Below are 24,080 nucleotides of genomic sequence, written 5' to 3' on the forward strand. Positions count from 1 at the left end.
ATTTAACCAGACATTGAGCTCCTATACCATGACAGCAGTAAAAGGAAGTGAAATAAGTGGATGAGACTCACGCAAGATTACATTTGCCCAGGAACCTCTGCCTATGAACAGGTATTAGTGCATTTCCTGCCCAATTTACTTAAATGCTTTCTGTGCCTTAGTTTCCCCATCTGGGCAATTTGAATACTAGAATCCACCTCATAGAGTTGCTTTAAAGATATAATTAATGTCGTTAAAGCTCTTAGAACAGTGCCTGACACAGAGTTAAAGCTGGCTTTGTGTATGTTAAAGACGTAAGAATCATGGTGAAAAATAAATAGGAGATATTTTGGTGAGGGGTGCTTTTCTGAGGGGCAAACTTGTTTACATTCACAGATACTCATAGTCCCAATCCTCTCTAGTGTACCTATGCACTGTTCTGTTTGAAGTTCTGAGATCCTCAGGTATACTCTCTTTAGGGCTATTTTACTGCTAATGACATCTCAACCAAAGGAAATGCTTTGGGAAAGAAGTAATTTTAAGATTGCAAGAAGCATCTCTGGTGGTTTGTTGAAAACATAGTTACTGTCTAATTTTTTCACCAAGAGTTACTGTGTCCCTCATTGGCTCTGGGCAGAAGGGGCTGACACTAGGGTAATGGTCAGAAACAAAGATGCAGATAACATAGTTCTGGGGCTGGAACTCACAACTTAGGCCATTCTGGTACCGCTAGACTCCATGGCAGGAAAAACGCAGGGCTTTGAATGGAAGGGCGTCAGGAAATAGCACATCCTTGATGGTGTGCATCCTTGAAGTTGTAAGGCCACAGATCAGTTAATGTTATCATTTCTAGTAAGCCATTTCAAACTTAGCTAGGAGGGAGAAATGGAAACTCGCTGGTGGAAAGAGGGTTACAATTACAGCTTCTAAAGAGTCGTCTTGTTCTGATCTATTACGGGAGACAACTGAGTTTGCGTTACTTCCATTTATATTTTTCATTTTCTGCTAGTGTTTTAAATAGTTTTAAATGGCTAGTTTGTATTTTAATGACCTCTTTTTTACTCTCCCCACCACATTTGCTTTTCTGTTTGTGTGTAGTTCTGGTGAAAATGAATTAGGAAAGGAGACTGACGAGATTGGGTAATGCAGCTTCCTAGAATATACTTTATCTTTTTTCTCATGCAGTGATGATGTGCCGCTTCTTTTACAGGGCTGAATTGCAACTGCAGAAGCAACAACAAGTGAACCTTTAAAGATGTACATGGGCTGCATAAAGTGAAGAGAGAAACTGGAGGAACCAATGAAGTAAGAAAAAAGTATGTGTCCCAGGTAAATAGTATGCTTCTGAATTTTAGCAGGTTTCTTGCTGAACAATTGCCATAATATTTAGTCCTTGTATTGCTGTTAAACTGTTTTTAATTTTCTCCTTCAGTTTTTAGTGCTGAGCTCTTTGATCACATGATTCTTTTTAAAATTAATCTAAAAATCTGTATTGAACATGGAATTTAGGTTATTTCTTAGGTGACCTAGGGACCTATTATATCTTAGGTTGATCATTGGGTACTATAAAAGCAGAGGTATGTGCTGTGTCTCTGTGATGTGCAGGTTTTGTCTAAGGTCAACTTTTTATTTGTGTGCAGGACTTACACTTCTGCTTTATTAAATGACTGCCTTGAAAAACCAGAACAGTAGTTTGAATACCAATTTTCTAAAGCTATATTCTACAAGGTGGGTGCCACTGTCCTCAGAAATAGGAAGCATCTTTCAGTATCTTCACTTGATGAAATAGATGTGTCCTAGTAAAGTTTTATAATTACTTATTTTAGTTGGCAACTCAACTTATTCTGTTATTCAGCCATTCACAAGCTTAGACTTCAGGGTTTTTTAGTTGTTGTCATCAACATTTTTTAAGTAAAAGAAATCTACTACCTTACTCTTCATTATAAAGTCAAGAGCCTTTTTCCAGTATTCTGTGTAGAAATTTTTGGGAAAAAAAGCAGAGGAAATTAAGTCGGTCATTGGTGGTAGTGGTGCTGGAAGGTTTGTGCACAGCAGGCTCACTTAGACATGGCAACATCACTCCTTTTCCACAAGCCAGAGGCCGCCCAGCCCATGGGAAACTGTAGCTTCTGGAATGTTCTGCCTTATGGTGGATGTCTTCCAGCTAGCTCTTTCTTTAACTGAGTCATCAAGTTGAGTAAACACTATTTAGTGGTATTGTATATCAGTCCTCTAAACTAAATATTGCATAAGACAAGTTTATTTGCAAGTAAACTTGTACACACATTTTCTAATGCTCATCATCACATTGACTCCTGCCTCATGTCTCCTCCAGGAGAGCCACATGGCCTCTGCCCTTCTCCTCTATCAGGTCTCTGTGTGGGGACAAAGTTAATGGGAAGAACAAAGCCAATTTTCTGTTATATCCGTGTCTTTACCCAGTACCTGGCAACACGGAGCTATCTTGCCTAGCCCCTACCTTACCTCATTTTTCCCATTCCACTCCTACCTATCAAGTGTGAGGTTGTATTCTATACATCATGCCTTTTCTGTTTCACCTTTAAGATCTTTTCTTTTTTTTTCATTTTTCTTTCTTTCTTTTAAAATTAATTAATTTATTTTTTCAAATACATTTGTCTCCACCTTCCCCCCACCACTTTCCCCTCCCTGCCCCCTCAATCTTTCCCCACTTTGGCTTTGTCCATGAGTCCTTGCTGTATGTTCCTTGACTTGCCCCTTCCCTTCCTTTTCCCCTGCCCACCCCTACTTCCTTCCCTCTTGTCTCTGTTGGTTTCTTTCTTTCTTTTTTTTTTTTTTCCAGTGTTGCTGGTCTTCTTTTCCTTGCATCTTTGTTTTGTTGGTTAGGTTTCATTTACAGGTGAGATCATATGGTATTTGTCTTTCGCCCCCTGGCTTATTTCACTTAGCATAATGCTCTCTAGTTACATCCATGCTGTCGCGAAGGGTAGTAGTTCTTTTTTTCTTTTTGCTGCATAGTATTCCACTGTGTAAATGTACCATAATTTTTTGATCCAATCATCTACTGATGGGCATTTAGGCTGCTTCCAGCACTTGGCTATTGTAAATTGTGCTGCTATGGACATTGGGGTGCATAGGTTCTTTTGAATTGGCGTTTTGAGATTCTTAGGGTATAGTCCCAGCAGAGGAATCACTGGATCAAAAGGCAGTTCCATTTTCAGCTTTTTGAGGAAATTCCACACTGCTCTCCACAATGGCTGCACCAATCTGCATTCCCACCAACAGTGTGCTAGGGTTCCCTTTTCTCCACAGCCTCGCCAGCACATGTTGTTTGTTGATCTGTTTATGATGGCCATTCTGACCGGTGTGATGTGGTATCTCATTGTGGTTTCGATCTGCATTTCTCTGATGGCTAGTGATGCCGAGCATCCTTTCAAATGTCTCTGGGCCCTCTGTATCTCTTCCTTGGAAAAGTGTCTGCCCAGGTCCTTTGCCCATTTTTTTGATTGGATCATTTGTCTTCTTGGAGTGGAGTCGTGTGAGTTCTTTATATATTTCGGAGATCAAGCCTCTATCTGAGGCTTGTATCATTAGCAAATATATTTTCCCAGATCTTTTCATATTAATCTTTCACTCTTTGAGGCACATACTAGATAACTCAGCATTGCATTTCTAGGGATTTATCTCACATATAAGCTCATACAGGTTTGCGGGTAATCCTGTACCTCCTCGGCCCCTGTTAAACCCTCATGCATGCTTCCTGGCTCAGAGCACTTGGACAGAGACTGTCTCTCGCTGCCTTCATTCTGTTGTGTCCGCAGGTCATGTCCCCCTCCATGGGCAGCAACTTCTGCCAGTGTCTTGTGGTCCTTCCAAAGTATTTTGGTTTTTTCTTTCAAAATATGCAGTTCCTTTACTTTTAAAAAGTTCCTCTAAGTTTTTTGGTGGTTTGGTTTTTTTCTTTTTCTTTTTTATTTTTTGCCAATACTTAAATTTTTCTCTATTCTTTTTCCCACCGATAGACTATAGATTTTTTTGTGTAGTGATTTTGGCACATTTTCTAACTTCCTTGTATCTTGCAAGCAAAATAGTGTTGGATTTTTGTCTTCTGTTTAGCTAACCTTGAAGATTCTATAACTTAGGTGTGAATTTGTCATCTTTAATTTATGGTTAATAGTGCATTTGCTATGTTTTCTGTATATAATTTCTTAATTTTTGTATTTCTTGTCTCTTTTCTGTTCTGTTACATGGGATGCTTTCTTCTTTCCTTTTTAGTTTAAAACATTTTAAAGGTGAACAAACTTTTGAATTCTCTTATTGCTGAAAATAACATTTGTTTCTATATTTATTTACTATCGTTAAAGCAAAAACCGAACTTCCCTTTCCTCTCATATAAGGAAGCTCAAGTTTCTCCCTGTTTTGACATCCCCTCTTCTTGTTCTATATCTACCCCCATTATTTTTTCCTTTAACATTTTACATTTGTTTGACAAGGTGTACTAATTCTGAGCTTCAGCCTATTACTCATAAGCATTTTGCTATTTTTGATTTAGTGAATAATACTGAGGCCTCGCTCTGAGCTGGACAGACACTTAAGTAGGTGCAGGAGCTACAAAGATAAAGGCAGTCTGTTCCTGCCTTCCAAGTCCCCTTTCTGGTTGAGGAGGTGGCATGTGTGCAGATCAACAGTGACAGAAGATGTGATGTGTCAGGTGTCCTGGAGATACAGAGAGCAGGGAAAAGGGAGTGATGTTTGTTGAGTCAGCGAAGACATCCTGGTTGCTGAGTGCTACTGTACCAGCAGGGCTTTGTGAGAATATGGATAAACCTGAAAGTACTCAAGTTCATTGCCCAAGTTCATCAAAGCTTAAAGCTACCAAGTGGCTGGAAATGGGACTGGGCAAAGGGATGTTGGGGCCAGATGGTCAAGCACCTTGAATGCCTGGCCAACAAGTTTCAGTTTGTATCCTGTGGGCTGCACCACAAAGCCTTTAAAGAAGGGCAGCATCATGCTCATTTTGTTTTTAGAAAGAACTCTGTCGTGTGAAGCACTGCAGGGAGGAAGTCAGTTAAGCGGTGGTGGCAGACATCCAGGTGAGAGATGATAGAACCTGAACAAGGTGCTAGCAACAGTGATGGAGAAGAGAAGATGGGGTGTTTTGGGGCAGTGTAAAAATTCTAGTGTTTGACTGAAATGGGATTGGGAATTAGAGGGTGACTCAGAGGGGTTTTGTTTGTTTGTTTTAGGGAAGGTAATAAAAGACGGTGGAAATATTGACCAAATTATGGAGGGGGGCGTAAATTATGTGGAGGAGGTAGCAGAGGTTGATTCGGAGAGAGGCAGAGAAGAGTTTATTTTAGGACTTGGTGAATTTAAGAAACCTTCAAGAGATCTAGGAAGACATATCTGGGAGCACTTAGTAATAGGTCGGAAACAGATGAGACTTGGGGGCTGGAGATAAAGGTGTGAGAGGCACTTGCCCCACGGAGGATGTCAAAGCCAGAAGAGTAGATATAAAATCCTCCCCGACCCTGGGCAGAGAGTGTAGACAGAAAGTAAAAGATCACAGGATGGCCTCTTGGCAAAGACCAGTCTTTCTGTGTAGGAAATAGAAATGTACTGAGCACCGCGATACCTGTCCAGTATGGGGTGGCGAGAGCTTTTTCAAATGGCTTACTTTATCTTCTCAATAGCCCTGTGTGTGGAAATTATTACTACCCTATTTTTAGCCAGGAAACTAAGACTCCAAGGCATTGTTACCAAGCCAGCAAGTGAGATTGCACACCAGGCCTGGATGCATGTCAGTGCTTAGAGGAAGAGGTGAGGCAGAGGCAGAACAGAGTGGTGTAGAAGAGGTGACTTTCTACAGGGGACAGTGGCCAGCATGGCCATACACCCAGAGGTCCAGCTGGATAAGGAGGACTAAGCCAAGGTTTTTTGCAGCTAGAAAACTGATAGTGATCCCAGTATGCCCAACCCCACCGTGTACCTAAGTCAGCTCGCACTGAAGTTAGAGGAGCCGAGGAGATGCAGACAGTGGCTGTTGACTGCAGCTCTCAGAGACAGCTCGTTGGTGGAGGAATGACAAGGGCACCTGGTCTTGGTGTGTGTGGGGGTGTGGGGTGGGAGGGAGCGGCATCATTTTGTCTGTTTACAGAAGACAGCTTGAAGAATTCTGATTTGCTCATCCTTTTTTTCTTTGAGGTCTTATATCTTAAGATTATCTTGTCTCTGGGCTTCTGTTACTAAGAAGAAAAAAAAATCAGGGTAACTGCTGGATTCCCTTTCACATAATCTGCTCGTTTAACTTGTTTACGCAGAGTTTTGGGGTTTTTTTTCTCTTTTCCTACAACACATTGTTTTCATATGTTTCCAGGCTCTGTCTTAGTGACCTTCTTTGATTGCTAAGTATGTATGAGACCCTGGGAGCCCCTCCTTGTTTCTTCTCTCAGGTTTTTCCTTTCTGCAAGTGGTTTTCTTCTGTCATTTAAACCTTCTGTGCAATTCAGCTTCCTCCAGAACTCGAGTTCATAATTTGTGTCTCCTCCAGATGATAATTTGTCCTTGCATTGACGACAGTGAGTGCGATGCTAAGAGCAGACACTCTGGAACTGAGCTGCATAGGTTCAAATCCCAGGTCAGCCAGCTACTAGCTGGGTGACCTGGGACAAGTTACTTAGCTTCTTTGTGCCTCAGTTTCCTCATCTGTAAACTGGAGGTACTAATAATACCAATTAACAAGGGTTGTGATGAAGGTTAAATGAACTACTGCATGTGAAATGCTTAGGATGAGCAGGGTCCAGTGCACGTGCTTCACCGTCGTTAGCTGTGGTTGCTCTGGGGGAAAACAGTAGGAGAGATGACCTTTGCCAGATTGTCATTTGGACCACACCAATAAGTGATATATTTACAGACTGTTGGAGCTTTACTTGATAAACTAGAAATAGACAAACCCTGGGAACCAGGTAGCATCCTCTCATGTTTTTAAGGAGTTCGGCAATGAAGGACTCTAACCTTGGTCCAGATGTGGCATCTGGGGTTGTGGGTGTATGCTGTGTGACCTCACCTTTCCCATGGCAGTGTTCAGCTGATTTTTCTTAAATACAGGCCATAAAATGTTTATTTCTATCTTACTGAACAGTTCTTTCAAAAAATTGTTATTTAATTTTGCTCATCTCATCTGCAAATAACAGATGCTGACCAATCACCACACAAAATTAAGTAACTTGCCTGAAGTCCATGGTGAGGCTGAGATTTAGTTAAGCCTTTGGTATCTGACTCCAGTAGTATTAAAAAGAGGAGAAAGGCTCACTGGAATATACATACATCAGGCTATCTATAGTATTGTCTTAGTTCAAGCTACTATAACGATATATCATAGACTGGGTGGCTTTTCAACAACAGATATTAATTTCTCAAAATTCTGGTGGTTGGGAGTTGAAATCAAGGTGCCAGCATGGTTAGGTTCTGGTGAGGGCCCTCTTCTGGGTTGCAGGTGGCCTTTTTCTTGTGCTCTCACAGCGCTGGGAGGGATGAGAGAGCCCTCTGGGGTCCCTTTTATAAGGGCTCCGCTGTCATGATCCAAGAACCTCCCAAAGGCCCAGCCTTCTAATACCCTCACATTGGGGCTTAGAATTTCCACATGAATTGGGGCCAGGCCGGGGGAGGGACACACACACTCAGTTCGTAACAGGTACCAACCTCCAGAGCTGTGGTCATGAGCTCTTCACAGTTGTTTTTGACCATGAAGCTATGCTATTTTTATAAACAGAAGAAGAAGAAAACTCATTGAACAAAGTAATAACAGCTTGCACAACAGAAATAGTAAGGGAAAGGCATGCCACCTAATCTCTTGGAGTTTTTAGGGAAAGCAAAGAGGCTTGTGAATGAGGGAGCTGGTAGTCCTTTAAGAAACCCTTGCTAGAATTTGCATGGCTTCAAGTAAATTCCTTCAACATATTTATTGACTATAAAGGAAATGAAAAGTAGTAACTTTGCAGTGGAGGAACCACCTTAACCAAGTGGCCAAGATCAACATTACTCGTGATAAGACATAGCAATATCATGATGCAGTAAGAAGGACGCAACATCATTTCTGTGGTCGTTTGTCAAAAATGCCTAACCCTAGTGTAATCATGAGAAAACGTCTGGCAAACCCAAATCAAGGGACATGCAACAAAATAATTAATACTCTTAAAAGTGGCAAGAGCATGAATGACAAGGAAAGACTGAAGAACTGTCACAGACTGCAGGATACTAAGATACAATGGCTAAGTACAGTGGGGATCCTGGATAGGATCCTGGAACAGAAAAAGACGTTAGTAGAAAAAAACGGGCGAAATTTGAATAAGATCTTTGGTTTAGTTAATAGTATTATACCAATATCCCAGTTCTGTTCACTGTACTATGGTTATATAAGATGTTAACATTAGGGGAGGCTGGGTCAGTGATATATGGAAACTCTGCGCTATTTTTACAACTTTTTTTATAAGTCTAAAAATGAGCTTAAAATTTAAAATTTGTTTAAAAAGAAACTTTTGACAAGATTACACACAAACATTGTTTTCTTTCTTTCTCATTTTTATTTTTTCTAAGTAAAAAGCCATCATGTGTTAGAAAAACTATTTGGTTCTGGGTAGAAAGTGGCTTAAGAACAGGAAAGAAAGCTTAGAGTTAAGTCTCCTTCTTTGAGTGGGTAAATATTAATGATGACCTTCCACAATGTTGCTCATTTCATATGTTGAATTTCCTAGGCCTTTTTAGAGAATATACTAGTGAAAAGCTATGTTGATGGGAGATTTTTCTGAAAATTTTATGAGGCCAAATGGGCAGAAAATTAATCAATGCAAGGTACTGCATGTAAGTAGAAAAAAGCGGGGGAGGGGCGGGGGGCAGAAAATCCCAAGTCAGATTTACACAGAATCATGGATCCAAAGATGTCATTTTGTACCCTGGAATTCTCTGAAGATATTGCCACAGTGTTTGCTGCTGAGGCAAAATGGCCTGAAAATTGGTGTACATCCATGCAGAGATGGGCAGACCCAAGCAGTCCTCTGCAGGCACATGTAAATGAAGGTCCCTTCTTAGTCATTGCAACCGAGTTAAAGCCTTAAATACAGAAAAAAATTCTTAAAAGCTAAGGGTTTATAACGTGTTCAAAGAAAGAATGTTGCACAGGGAATATGTGTCTGTATGGAGTCTGGGAGGATTTGGAGGGTGAAACTCAGCTGGTCTTCCCTGTGCACGGTGAGGAGAGGCCACACTCACCTGGTTGCTGCAAAGCTGGGTTTGTTGCATATGGAGGCCAAAAGCCATCTCAGAAGCTCTAAATTTGATCCTTAGGCAGCAGCCTGACTAGGGATTCTGCTTCCCACATGTAAATGCCCTGATATTAAGAAAGGACAGCTCTGGCTAAATGACACGCACGGCGAGGCTCCTGGAAAGCTATACCTTCTCTAAAATGAGGGTGAAAATGCAGTGTGTCTCCAGTGCATTTGGTTGGTATTAAAAAAGTTCTCCCCCGCCCAATCAAAAATTTCCTATCACATTGACAGTATGGCTCAGTTGGTTGGAGCATCGCCCCATAACTGAAAGTGCGAGTTGGATTCCCTGTCAGGGAACATACTCAGGTTGCAGGTTCAATCCTCAGTGCAGGCACATGTGCACCTAAGATTCCCAGTCTGCGCTACGGGAGACAACCAACTGATGCTTCTTTATCACGTCATGTTTCTCTCTTTCCCTTCCTCTCTCCCTTCCCCCTCCCCTTCTTCTCTCTAAAAGCAATGAAAAAAGTCCTCTGGTGAGGATTAAAAAAAATTAATTTCAAGTGAACTAAAAATAAATTGTATTTCTGAACTTACAAAGCTGGGGACCAGACCATTCAGTTATTCAGTCAATAAATCTTCTGTGACCCATTACATGCCAGGTACTGCATTGGGCTCTGAGAAAACAGCAGTGAGCAAGATGGTCATGGTCCTGCTCTCATGGGCCTCACAGACCAGGAGGTTGTTCCTTTGAGCCTAAGTCAGCCAGCCCACCTACCTCACTCAAAGGTGCTTCTGCTAAAAAGGCTTGGTTTATACCAAGATAAAAGTCTACCTGTACATAATCCTAAAATTTTTAAACCTCATTCCATATATTTTATGTTAGTTTAATTTCCTTCCAACAGTGCAGCAAAAGTGTTTTAATGTATACTTAATATGCTAAATTTACATAATTTTGAAGCAATGTTTGATGCCTTTAAATCATAAAATCTGTCCCTCTCCTGGCCACTCCTTTCAGGCTCTGATGTTGACATTTTGGTAAGGCTTAGTTGTTTTGCTCAGTGCTTATAACAATCATAAATGTATTTATCAGGGCACAGCGAGCTCTGAGAGGTACAGCATGGCCAGCTGGCAGCATCCAAGGGGAGCCAGATCTTTGCTGCTGCTGTATGGATGATTCTTCCTTCCTGAATTTAATCTCTTGGGTCAGATGCCAAGTTGAACCTCAACACAATGAACCAACTACAGTGGTGCTAACTAACTTGATTCCATTACACTATTAGTAAGCCCTGCCCCCAGAGATTCTGGGCCTTGTGATTGAGTAGAGATATGTATTTATACCTTGAGTTGGTAAAATGGTTATGGTTATGAATTTTTAGTTATTTTATATAAAGAGTGCAGTGGATGAATGATGAGTAGTATTTGTTATTTCTCAGAGAAAAGTCAAGGGTAAGTTAATGGTTGACAATTAATTTGGAAGACTCAGCTCTACTTAACACAGTGGAGTATATGAATGAATGATCATTTTTTCAGAACAAAGACTACATTTACCAACAGAGCTTTCTTTCCACTGTCGTATCCCTGTCCCTTTCAGCCACAATCTTGCAACCTACCCCTATGTACCTTTTATTAAGCTCTAGTAGGCTGTGCCATGTACTTTAACATGACCAAGCTTTTTCTTCCCCTTCTCTGCTTTCAAGTCCCAGATCATCAGGTGCCGCCCCCTTGAAGCAGTCTTTGGTCTTCCTCGGTCGTTATCATCAGTCTGTTTTTCCAGTATCCCAAGCCCACTGTAGCATGTCTCCTCTTGCTCATGTCACACACCACTTAGTGATGCTTCTATTGACATGGCTTTCTCCTCTTCTGGATTATCAGCTCCTTTATGTGTCAGGGACTTAAATTTATCTTCATATCCTCTGAATGTCCAGCATAGTGAATTTGCTAACATTGATTGTTTACACCTTCTTAGCCACTATCTAAGCACTTTATATGTATTATCATGTTTAATTGTCATCAATTAAATAATTGTGAGAGATACTTATCACCTCCTTTTTTTTTTACAGATGAGGAAACTGAGGAACAGAAAGGGCAAGAATTTTGTTCAAAGTTACAAAACAGTACAGTTGGGATTTTAACCCAGGTAGTCAGTTAGGAGTCAGGGCTTCTAACTACTACCTGGAACTGGAATAGTACACTACAACGTCCTTGCTCTTTGCTGCATGCTCTACTGGCATAATGACAGCAAGCATTTAACAAACACCGGCTATGTGGCAGGACCTGGGCTAAGTGCTATATATTTATCATCTTAATCCTCACAAAAATCCTGTGAGGCACATAGTTATTATTCCATAGATGAGGAAACAGATTCAGTGGGCTTGAGGTTAAGCAACTTGTACTAGGCAATACTGCAGTACGTGCCTATTATTTAAAGGTAGATAAAGAAGTGGGTGTATAACAACAGGAAGAGGGTGCAGGAAGAGAACTAATATGTATTGAGTGCTTTCCATTTTTTTTCTGTAGGAGGTTTTTATCCAACATTTTATTATGAAAAATTTAAATAAGCTGCTATGTTGAAAGAATTTTACAATGAGCAGCAATATACACACTACCAGATTTTGACGATTAACATTTTACTCCATGTGCTTTCTAATCCTCTATCTACCCAGCCATCTGTTCGTTGTATTTTTTATGTATTCCCCTTTAGTACTTCAGCATGTGTATCACTAAGTAGAGGTAACTATTTGTTTTTATAGTTTTTTTCTTTTGAGGTAATATTTGTACATTTGTAGTTAAATTTGTAGTTAAATTTTAACTGTACATTTGCTGAGTTTTGACACATGCATACAGCTGTGTAACCAAACATTTACCAAGATATCATTACCCAGAAAGTTGCCTCATGTTCCTTCTCAGTAAATGCCCACTCTGCTTCCCAGAGGAGTGTCTACTATTTTTATGTTGTATGTTTATATGTCTTTTTGTTGTTTTTGTTCCAAAAGAATTTAAGGTGACTCATTCAGGTCCACAAAATATAGCAGGAAAACATAAATGAGAAGTAGGCGGAGAAAAGAAACTAAGTTAGGAATATGAAATGGAGCCAGGAGAGCACCTATGATGTGCCAGGCATTTTTATAAGCAATATATTACTTAATCCTCATAAGAGATATGCAGAGTTATTTCCGGTTGAGAGATGAAGAAGCTGCAAAGTTGTGTAGCTAATAGGTAATAGGGATACTCTTTGACTCCAAAGTCCATGCTTTTTCCACTCTAGTCCCCAAAAAACAAGACAACAGGTGAAATAAAGTTTATTTGGGACGTTCAAATGGTCTCAAATTTAATATTTTCTCAATTATTTGTAAAATTGTGTTACCTCATTATGTTGGTAGCTTAGCTATGGGAGATGGCAAAAGGTGAGGGCATGGAAATAGTCCTGCAGTGTTTGCGCCTTAAGGTCAAGGTGGGCTTTGAGTTATCTGGTATGGCCCTAGAGATGGGATTTCATATCTTCACTAAAGTAAAATTTATTACCAGAATTGGTAATAAAAATGAGAGGTCTTGAAATGATCCTTGACTGTTAAATAGGACCATAGCAACATCAACAAGGAAGCATCATATGCATGAAAAAATCTTGGTTTGCGCTTTCAACTTTGATTTTAGTTGGGCTCATTTGTTGTGTTAAGAAAGAGTAAAGGTATTGTTGGTAAAAGAATTATAAATCTCTAATAGAGGACCTTAGAAACCATTGTATCTGCTATCTTCTGCATTCTATGTTGAATCTCCATTATATTAATAGATTGGATGTACAAGTAAAGGGCAAGAAAGAATTGTATTACTTTGAGGTTTCTTACTTGAAATGTCACAAAAACAATTGGTCCTGTTCTAGTAGGAAGATTGTCACAGGGCTTCTGGATAAACTTAGGGAGAGTCTTTGAAAAAGAAAGGGAGCCCTGGCCAGTGTGACACAGTTTGTTGGAGCATCGTCCCATAACCTAAAGGTTGGGGGTTCAGTTCCTGGTTAGGGTGCATATGTAGCTTGCAGATTTCATCCCCAGTCTGGGCATGTACAGGAGGCAACTGGTTGATACTTCAGTCTTGCATGAATGTTTCTCTCTCTCCCTTCATCTGTTAAAAGCAATGAAAAAATGTCATTGTGTGAGAATAAAAGAAAGGGGGGAAGTGGGGAAGGGAGATGGGAATGTTATATTGATACTGACTTGGCAATATGAAACAGAAGAATTTCCTGTTTGGACTGTGGTCCCCAGCATGGTGGGATCATACTTGCGTTAGGCTCTGTTGGGCTGTGAGGGTCAAGACATGCTCATGTGGCCTTGGGTGATGGAGTGAGGACACATGGGAACCAACTCAGTGGTCAGACCTGTGGAGACCTAGGGCAGTGACTCTGGAGACCTCTGGCAGTGGGGCAGGTGTCCAACAGTCCTGCTCTGCTGTCTCCGTTGTCCTGCACCCTAATTTGTCTGCTTCCTCACCACTCCCTACCCCCATCCTCTGAACACCATTCCCAAAGACTGCAAAAAGAACATTTTCTGGATCTTCCAGGCCCTCTGCCTGTACCTCTGGTCCTCTGGGAAGGGGTGGACAGCCAGGTAAAAAGATCACTAGTGGAAAGACCTACATTAATGGTGGGTGCCAGTGAGAAATACTAGTTTCTTTTCCCCAGGCAGCAACACAGCTATCTTTTACAGGTTGCTTTTATTGAAGAGATTTTTTTAAAAAATTACATTGTTTTCTGATTGTAAAAGCCATTCATTCTTTATTTTTAAAAAAATTATTTTTAGAGAGAGGGAAAGGGAGGGAGAAAAACATCCATCAACTGCCTCTTGCACACCTCCAACTGCGGACCTGGCCTGCAGCCCAGGCGTGTGCCCTGACCAGGGACCAAAGCAGTGACCTTTAGGTTTTCTGGCTGTGGCTTAATCCCCTGAGCCACACCAGGTCGGATGCCATTCATTCTTTTCAAAATTTTTATCGAATTTATTGGGGGTGACATTGGTTAATAAAATTATGTAGATTTCAGATACACAATTCTATAATACATCTATATATTATTGTGTGATCACCACCCCAAGTCAAGTCTTCATCCATCACCATTTATCCCCCCTTTACCCTCTTCTTCCTCCCCTAACCCCCATTCCCTCTGGTAATTACCATTCATTCTTATGATAGATAAACTGAGAAATATGGGAAAGCATAATGAAGACAATTGAGGTGGCTGTTATTGATATCCTGATAGCATTCTTTTGAGACATTTGTTTAATAATTGTTTCCATAGAATTGAAGTGATTCTATATACACACTTTGTATCCAGCTTTGAGAATATTTATGTCTTAATTTATTTAATTATCATGCCTTATAAAATGTAATAGTCTAAATATTTTCCTGTATTATTAAAGCTATTGATAAAATATCAATAGTTATTTTAAATTATGCTTATCTGTGGTATAAATGGTACTCTATTTCCGCCTACCTATTTCATTGAATTTTAAGTGAGTTTCTTGTGAACAGCATATTGTTGGGTTTGTTTTTATGCACTCTGCCAATCCCTTTTTTTTTTAATTGGTGTATTTAGACCATTTACATTTAAGGTAATTTTTGATGTATTAGGGCTTCAATCTGTCATTTTATTATTTGTTTTGTTTCCTGTTTCTCTGTTGCCTTTCTCTGGGTTACTTGAAGAATTTTTAGGATTTTATTTTGATTTATTTGTAGTGTTTTTGAGTCTCTTTGTATCATTTTCTTAGTGATTGCTGTATTATGGTGTGTATAACTGACTTATAATAGTCTACTGCTATCAGTATTTTACCACTTTGAATGAAATATAGAAAATTTACTTCCATCTTGGTGTCCCTTTACCTCCTCCTTTTTAAATATAAGTATTTTGAGTATCATATGGTGTTTTGACTTTTTTCTGTCATTAAATATGATTTATAAAGCTCAAGAGGGATAGTCTATTGTATGTATTCATATTCTTTTTAAATTTTTATTATTGATTTGAGAGAGAGAGAAAGAGAGAAACATCAGTTTGTTGTTCCACTTATTTATGGATTCATTGGTTGATTTTAGTATGTGCCCTGACCCAGGATCAAACCTGCAACCTTGGTATATCGGGACGATGCTCTAACCAACTGAGCTACCCATCCAGGGCCTTTTTCTGTTCTTTATTCCTTCTTATTGCTCAAAAATCTCTTCTTTTATCATTTCCTTTCTATTTGAAGAACTTCCATTAGCCATTCTTTAAGGGTAGATCCTTTAGCGACACATTCTTTTAGTTTTTCGTAAACTGAAAATGTCTTTTCCCCTCTCATTTCCCTAAATACAGAATTCATGGTTGACAGTTCTTTTATTTCAGCAGTGAAAATGTTGTGCTACTTTCTCCTGGTCTCCATGGTTTCAAATGAGAAATCTGTTGTTATTTAAATTAGTGTTTCCTTATAGGCAATGTGTTGTTTTTCTCTGCTTTCAAGCATTTTTCTTTGTCTTTAATGATCAGGAACTTCGTTATCATGTGTCTTGGCATAGATTTTTTGGGTTTATCCTTTCTGAGGTTTGCTCAGCTTCTTGAACGTCTAGGTTGATGTTTTTCACCAGGTTTGGGAAATTCTCAGCCATCTTTTCTGAATACTCTTTCTGCACCTCCCTTTCTATGTTCCTTCTGGGACTCTAATGATAGGAACATTTCATTTTTTGTTATTGTCTCAGTGCCTGAGGCTCTGTTCATTCGTTTTCAGCCTCATCGCTTGTTCATATTGGATAAGTGTTATTGATCTACCCTCAAGTTCACTGATTTTATCCTGTCATCTCCACTCCGTCCAGCAAGTTTTTCTTTTTCTTTTTGTATCCTTCAGTTCTATAATTTTCACAATTTCTGTTTCTTTGATAAGGTATTCTATTTTTTTTCATTTGTTTCAAGAGAATTTGTAATTACTTGTTGCAACATTTTTAAGATGTTTGTTTTAAAATCCTTTGTAAGTTAATTCCAACATCAGATTTATCCAGGTGTTGATAACAGCTGATTATATTTTCTCGTCCAAGTTGTGGTTATCCCAGTTCTTGGTATATTGGATGATTTTCAGTTCTATTCTGGACATTTGTCTGTTACTTTAGGAGACTCTGGGTCCTATTTAAATGTTTTTTATTTTACCAGCAAGTCATCCTGATTAATTTTAGCCCACAGGTTGTATCTACTCTTATAGGCTGTGGTTCCAATGACAATGTACTTTTCAGAGCCTTTGCTGTTACTGTTTTGGTCTGCTTAGCTACCTGGTGCAGCCTGGGCTCCCACTGGTGCCTGCTGATGCTCTAATGGGGCGAAGTTTCCCCGGGCAATGCTTGGCCTCTAGTGAGAGAAGGGAGCCTCCATCTGCTGGGGTGAAGAGTACTTCGGGGGGCCCTGCAGGGAGGGAGAGTGCTTTCCCAGCCTGTTTTATTATCAGTGCTCCCTATCTATCCTCCTCGTTGGTGTTTCCAGCTGGCCTGGTATTGTCAGCAGCACTCCATTTCTGTCACAGGGAATGATGAGCCTACCTGGATCACCTTCTGTTGCTTGGCTGGGGCTTGGGGAACTTTGGGCCTGGGCTGTCTTTTTAGTAGGATGGAACTGGTAGTGGGGCGGGGGTCATAAGATGCCCTGCTGCTATGTTGTTCCTCCAGTCCTGGGATCCCTAACCTGTTCATCTTTCCTTTTCTACCTTTCAGTCTTACTCTTTGGTTGCCTCTTGCGTTATTTCCAGGGTTTATATTTGTACTTAGCAAGGAGGCTGAGGGAGAAACAAGTTACATCATCTTGTCTGAAACACGACAGTGTTCTATTTAACCATTCGTCTTTTGGATGATTTGGTTGTTTTAAATGGTGAGTACTGTAGACATCATGATGAGGGAGGTGGTGCTTCCAATAGTCTTGGAATCTGAAAGGCTTCCTGACGCCACAGACCCATGGGTTTGGGCCTGGTTGGCTGCCCAGTACAGGCTGTTATTCATCTGCTTGCTTGGCTGGTGATGTCAGTTCTTCATGTCCGCTTTAAAGGCAGGCATTTCTTGTTGTTCTTACGCTCGTTGAATAATGCAGCGGTTTGTCACACTTTTAGCGTGATTAAAACAGATTAACTATCTCCTTTGTAGGGACTTCTCTAAGCCTATCCGTTTGTTCAGTTTTCTCTGTCTTTTGGCAAACATTTTTAATTAAATTCAGCCATGTAAATTGTATTTAACTGTGATTTAACTATGGGCTATTTAATTTTTTATGTGACCATTTCTGTTTCAGGGCTGTAAAACAATGACCAAGATTTTTCATAAATTAGTATGAAAGGTTTTTGACATTTTCCACTTGTGAATGAGAAATTCGAGGTCATCTCAGTTCTTCCACAGTAAATGTGCCTTAAAAAAATCAGTGGGAAATTCTTTATATTGGAAGTCATGAATCCCTTTGTATAGTTTACAATAATAGTTTTGCGCAAATAATTTCATGTTACTATTGCATACTATTTATTCCCACCCATTTCCTTCATTGGCTGTGACACACAGGAATTACGCCCATTGCTTGACTAACCTTTTTGACCTTTTGTTACTTGGCTATAAATTGACTTGGGTCTTTTGCAAAAACAGTTGTCGGGGGGGAAAATCTTTTTGTTAGAACCCAGCCAATTCCTGCTTCAGTGCAGAACAGTTTGTTCTCCTGAAGAAACGAGCCAGTTCAGTGAACAGAAAAACATAGCCATAAACTGGCATCGCCAAAAACTGCAAAAGTGATTGCCCATGATGATTCCACAGAACAGGAAACTTAATAAAAGAATGAGCCTTTGGAGAGAAGAATACAGTTTTCAGTTCCACGGGCTTTAGGTAAATGTAATTGACTTGTTAGAGTTGTAACCATATAAAGAATATCTTTTTCTGAATTCTAGCACTTCCAACATTTTAACATTTTAAATGGGGATGCTGTCGAATTCTCCCTCTGCCTACTCTTATAGTCTCAGGCTGCTCTTGTAGCACGTATACCTGCATTTCAGTTGATCTTCCCACTAGTTTGGAAGCTTCTTCTGTTCAACAATACAAATATTTCCCAAGTGACTGCTCTGTGCAAGACTGAGTCCTGGTCTGTCCCCCAAAGAAGACATTTATAGTGGTCCAGTAAAATACAAAAGACATGAAAAATAATTACAGTATGGAAAGTGCAGTAACAGAAAAATGTACAAGGCACAGTGTTAGCACTTTACATACTGTCACAGAAGTGGAGACGTTAGAGTGAAGTTTGAAGACTGTCTAGGAGTTTGCCAACTAGATGAGAGGAAAAAGGTGTTCTGGGCAAAGAGAGGAGTATATGTAAAGTTGAAGAGTGAGGAGATAGCTTGGGGCATTCTAGCCACTGTAAGTGTAATTGCTTGGGTATAAAGTAAGGAGGGAAAGGAGTGGCGGACAGTGAAACTGGAGAGGAACAGGGGCTAGATACCATGTGTCTCAGATGCCACTTGAAGCAGTTTGAAGTTTATAGTGTAGGCTGTGGGGGCTATGTTAGCCTTGGAACGCGGGCTGGCCTGGTCAGAGGTGGGGTGGGAAGATGAGGATGCGTAAGGAACCAGGGGCTCAGAAGGACCAGACTGAGGACCATGCCACTAGGCTCGAGTGGGCAGACTTTATCCTGTAGAGAATCACTGAACACAATGATTTAGGTGTTTTGAAAAGGCAGGCATGGTTGTGATACAGAGGACCATGTGGGGAAGGGGGCATGTGTGTTTGTAGGCCATATAGGTCACGGAAGTCAGCACAGCAGCCTGTGTGAGAGAGGAGGAGGACAATGCTCAGAAGCCTTGCACAGGGGCCACCGTGGTGACTGGGGATTGCAGGGAGCCAGGAAGGAGGCAAGAAGCCCAAGACTTCTGCCAGACTCTCAGCATGCCCCACAAGGATGCTTTCACATATACTCTGTTACTTAATTTTCATAATGAACCTCACACTGTATATACTGATACCATTCCCATTTAAAAAAAAAGAGAATTCTGAGTTTGGGAAGTTAAATACTTCATCCAAGGCCCAGTGACCTGCACTAGGAAGTTGCCAAGTCAGGGTTGGAACTCAGGTTTATCTGACTCCAACCATAGTGACAAGCCACTTTCGAAGAATACTTGCTGTAACTGAGCTATTCAGTATTAGCACGTCTCAAAATGTCTTACATGCCCTCTATAAGAACTATGACTATAAATACTGCTAATACTAATCTACTAATACTTATATTTTGGTATTAATGCTGATCCAATTCATATTTTTAAAGCCCATTTTTTTTCCTTCTTAACCTGCCATCCCCATGGAAACATCAAATACATGATTTTATTTCTTAATAGCTCACCATTTTGGAAAAACTGGTATGGTAGAAGGCCCAACCAAATTAGAAGAAAGTATAAATGATTGAATATACTTAAAGAAATATAATTTTTAATGTTCAAGTGGTGTGTATATATAACAATTTATATTAGATTAACAAACTATGTCTTTCAGAAATTAGAAGCTTTTAGGACTGGCATACAGTTAATATGGTAATTTTTAGTAAATGTGTGCTTTTAAAGGCATCAGGAAACATTCTTCATGGAACTGCACTAAAGCTAAAGAAGAGATTTATTAAGCAAAAACCATCTTCAATCAAGTCCCAGGACAAATGAATGTTTCTTTCTATGAAATATTCATTCTGTCTATGGCATGGGGTCATGAATTCCAGGATTAGGGCCTAGAAGGCAGATGGGAAAGAACCAAAAACAAACCTGACCTACTCTGTATCAACAATATATTTTTGGTTAATGGATCAACCCCTATTTAGTTACCAAAGGGAAATACTGTCCCATTTGGGATTGGAGCCTTGAGGTTCCAGTGTCAAAGTCTGTAATTATGGAATGTGGCAAGCTGTCTCTTCAGCATCTCATTTCACCCTTCCTTTGCTTCTCAAAGTGGAGCGAGGAAAAAAAAAACATTTTTGAGATAGAAAAATGCTGGATATGTGGGGAAGGTATCTAAATCTTAAGCTAAGTTTGAATTATTATTTTGTGCCATCGGTAGTTTAAAAAAAAATCAGTTGCTGAGCTTTTAAGAAGAAATTAATATCTAATGTGACAGAGCTGTGGAACTGCAGCGTGCTCCCCTGCCAAGGCAGATTATATATAGCACAGGAAAAGAAAGACAGCCCTGCTTTCCTCAAGTGGCTGCTGAGCATAGCAAGAGAAGCACTTATGTAACTGGGTGTGCTCATTAGTTCTGCTGGAAGTTCACGCAGCTGGGCCTCGGCAGGTCCTTTGTTCCCCTCGGTGTTAACTCTTGCTTGCTTCCTCCGTGGCCGTGGGCCTGTGCCTGGAAATGCTGGAGACACAGAATCCGAAACACAGTCCCTGACCTTCCTGTCAAGTGGAGCAGACGGACAAGCAAACAGCTACAGCTCATATGGGGCAAGGGGCTGTGGACCCAGGAGCCCAGAGCGGGCATAGGGTGGAGGAGCCTGCCAACCACGCCTGAGGCAGCCTCTGCCTGTCAACAAAGGGGAATCACTTGCCTCCTTACACCTCCTATTCCTCCGCTATAAAGATATGATAATACCCACACCATTCATAGACATAAATATGAAGCCGGGAAGTAGAATATGCATGTGATGCAGCTTACCCAGACTGGCACTGAGCATTTTGTAAAGATGCATTTCTTTGCCTCTTTCTTTTTCTCAAACCACCAGTCCCAGTTCTACTTTTTCTTCTCTTTACTGATAAACAAGGTCCCCTTTGTAAACTCTGTTAGCATATCTCTCTTGAACTTCAAAATTCTCTTTCACCCCCTTCTCCTTTTTCCTTCCTGCCTTCCCACCCCCAGGAGTAGGTATCCCGATTCCTTTCTGCTTTTCCTGGGCGACAGCAGCAGTCTGAGGGTGAGGGGTTCAGGAGTGGACGTGCCTGTGAAGGAAAGGATGACGCTGCGGTCCTAGTCAGCAGAGCTCAGTAGTTCTAATCCAGACCCCCTCAAATCCTCCCAAACAGGTTTGGGAGTTCCAGGCTCCTATAGCCTTCAGTGTGTCTTCCTCCCTGGCTTCTGTTTACTGAAAGGAGAAAAGGGAGTGAGGGTTTGCCCCTTCCAAACTGCCCGGGCCTAGAATCTTCCTCTCTTCCCAGCCAGGGCTCTGCTGGGCATTCTTCAAAGGGACCCCATTGTGGGATCACCTTGGGCTCCGTTTGTCCTAATGTCACCAGAGCCCATAGCTGAGGGGGCAGACTAAAAGACCCTTGGGGCGCATGGTTTTCCCTCTCCTGTCTGGCTCATGGCCTCCCCCTCTTACGAAGCTCCTCCCCAGCCCTCACATCCAACCAGACCCCAGTTGTTCATCTAAGGCTGTGTGGTTTTCAACAGGGGACATTTGGTAATGTCTGGAGACTTTTAAAATTGTCATAAGGGGGTGGGTGGGAAGTGCTAATGGCACTTAGTGGGTAAAGGCCAGGAACATTGTTAAATTTCCTGCAGTGCATAGGACAGCCCCCCACAAGGCTGAGAAACCCCCATCTAAGGGGTTTCCCACACATCCCTGTCTGTGTTAGGGGCTTTTGTTAACCTCAAAAACTCCATCCCCCCAGGGGATGGCCTCACCTTCTGAGATCTTTCCTCATCCCTACTCCAGTCAGAGATGATCCTCACCCTGGGGTTTCCAAACTGCTCGTGTCCACTCACTGCAACACCCTCTGCCCCCGATAGCCCCCTTTAACGTGATTTACTCTTTATCTTTTGAGAGCAGGGTAAGAGCTTGGCTTTAATGATATTGACAATCCACACCCCACTTTATTATGTAATACTGTTCCAAGGCCCCAAACCTTGCACTGGGAGAGTCAATGGCACAATGTAGAATGAACACCAGACCTGGCATCAGGAGATTCAGTCTGGTACCCAACTGTAACATCCCAGCTCTGTGACAGTAGACATAACTTTTCTGAGCTTTTGCTTCCATGCAGGTGAGATAGAGGTGATAATATCCATTTCCTAGGGTTGTTTGAAGCTCTGAAGAGATGTGAGCACAGAACTCTGTACACAGGGGTCAATCAAATGTGGACTGAAACTGAAGAATGAATCTAGAGCCCCAGGTGTGCCCCTGAAATCAGAATCGTTTCCCATTGCCTTGTTGGCAGTGATCTCGATTCCAGATAGCACCTCACCATTACACCTTATGAGAGGGAGTAGAGCCCTACCAGTACCAGGTGAGTAGCACATCCTGTTCACTGGAGAAGCACTAGAGTGTTGAGACTTTCCCCTAATCCCAGGGAAGCAGGGGAGAGCCCATACACTTCTGAGTGCCCACTGTTTCATAAGGAGACATTGCTACCCCTCTCGGATCACTGGGGCCCTACAACTGTACCCCGAGGTTTGGGAGGTCTGCCCTGACCCAAGAGAACCGGAAGTCAGCTGCTTTGTAAAGAAGGGGGCTGCTGAAGTGTGAGAGGGACAGTGCCTTCGTTCCCTCCCACAGCTTTCTGGTACACGGAGAGCAGCGCAGAGGAGGTGGTATTGCATTTTGTTCAGACGTTATATTACATTTACCTCTGTGCACAGTGTAAGCGGTTAGTGACAGTTGATCCTGTGGGCAAAGGCAGTGTTCATATACTCCTAGACCTGGGGTTATAAAAACCATGTAAATATCCAAGAGTGCGAATACCAGCCTGGGTTTGCCCAGAGAGTTTCATTTACTTCCTCTACATATGGCCATATTTTTAGAACAGAGAGGAAGTCTGAGCACATCAAAGAAAACTGATTCCATCTTTGGGATAGCAACGAAATGTCCTAAGGCCTGCAGAAATGTAATTGGCCTTCCATTTTTATCAGCAGCTAATGAATGAAGAAATACTACATGAGGAGGTCATGGGTCAGAAGTCTGGAGACAGATGGCAAATGATCCATTGGACATGAGCATCCATAGAGCTCACACCACTAATTCATCATGTGAGAATGAGCTCATTTTTAGAAATTTGATACATAAGAGGGAGTATAAGATAAGTCCCTACTCTTTGCTGTAAATTAGATCATGTGAAAGGAAAGCATCTGGACCATTTCATCTCAGCCCTGTGCTGAGATAATTTCACTTGTTTAAGATTTACTGTCACATCCTCTGCCTTCTGGGGGATCAATTTAAGGGTGGCCTTTTTCAATGTGTTTCAGTGTATCTTTCCAAGCTTAGCGTGCTCTCCTCACCTTTACCAATTTTCCCTTATGTAGTTCCAAGACATGATTCTCCTGGAGTTTCCCTCCAAGAAAATTTGTCTCTATATAAGAATAAACATTAGTCTTTGTTAAATGATGAAATGCCACTTAAAATGCACTTCCATGTTTGCCCTCAATACTGGAGATCTCAGAGTCAAATTCAATACCCACTCCCTTCCACAGCAGTGTTTATGTCTCCTGGTAGAGAAGGATTGGCCCCGCCCTCAGCTCCAGGGGTGGGTCGTGATTGTCTAAACCCAATCAGATAACACTTCACATTGTGCCACAGTGATTAACCCAGTGGCAGTCAGTGCCAAGGGGGTTAGTTCAGCTCTGGCCTGTGTGATCCGGTTCAGGCCATCCGAAGGTTTGCTGAGAACTTTGGGGAGAAGCCTCCTCAGTGTTTTAAGAGGCCTTCCTAAAGCCAACCCTCTCTCAGTCCTGGATAGTGTGGGGACATGAAGCTTGGGACTGCTGTAGCATTTTGCAGTGAGTAGGACAGCTACCCCTAGGATGCAGCTAACAAAGTAGAGGGAAAGAAAACAGGCCCTTGTTTTCATTCTAGAGCAACTGAATCAAACCCCACCTCCAGACTTTCCACTGAGCATGTGCCAGTAAACCTACTTTATTATGTAAGCCATTTTGAAT

General features: G+C 41.2%; 1 protein-coding gene across 11 annotated transcripts in view; it reads left to right on the forward strand.

Moving 5' to 3' along the window:
* ZHX3 (zinc fingers and homeoboxes 3) overlaps positions 1-24,080 on the forward strand; it is a 95,785-nt gene that overhangs the window by 39,601 nt on the left and 32,104 nt on the right. For 9 of the 11 annotated variants that reach the window (XM_054573743.1, XM_054573740.1, XM_054573741.1 and 6 more), the window contains one exon: positions 1,190-1,308. The gene's annotated coding sequence lies outside the window, so the exon portion shown is untranslated. The remainder of the gene's footprint in view (positions 1-1,189; positions 1,309-24,080) is intronic. The other 2 variants (XM_054573742.1, XM_054573750.1) reach the window with 1 other exon arrangement.

The sequence above is a fragment of the Pteronotus mesoamericanus genome, unplaced genomic scaffold, assembly GCF_021234165.1.
Source record: "Pteronotus mesoamericanus isolate MK-2021 breed Mesoamerican mustached bat unplaced genomic scaffold, CSHL_Meso_final contig_25, whole genome shotgun sequence".
Classification (NCBI taxonomy): domain Eukaryota; kingdom Metazoa; phylum Chordata; class Mammalia; order Chiroptera; family Mormoopidae; genus Pteronotus; species Pteronotus mesoamericanus.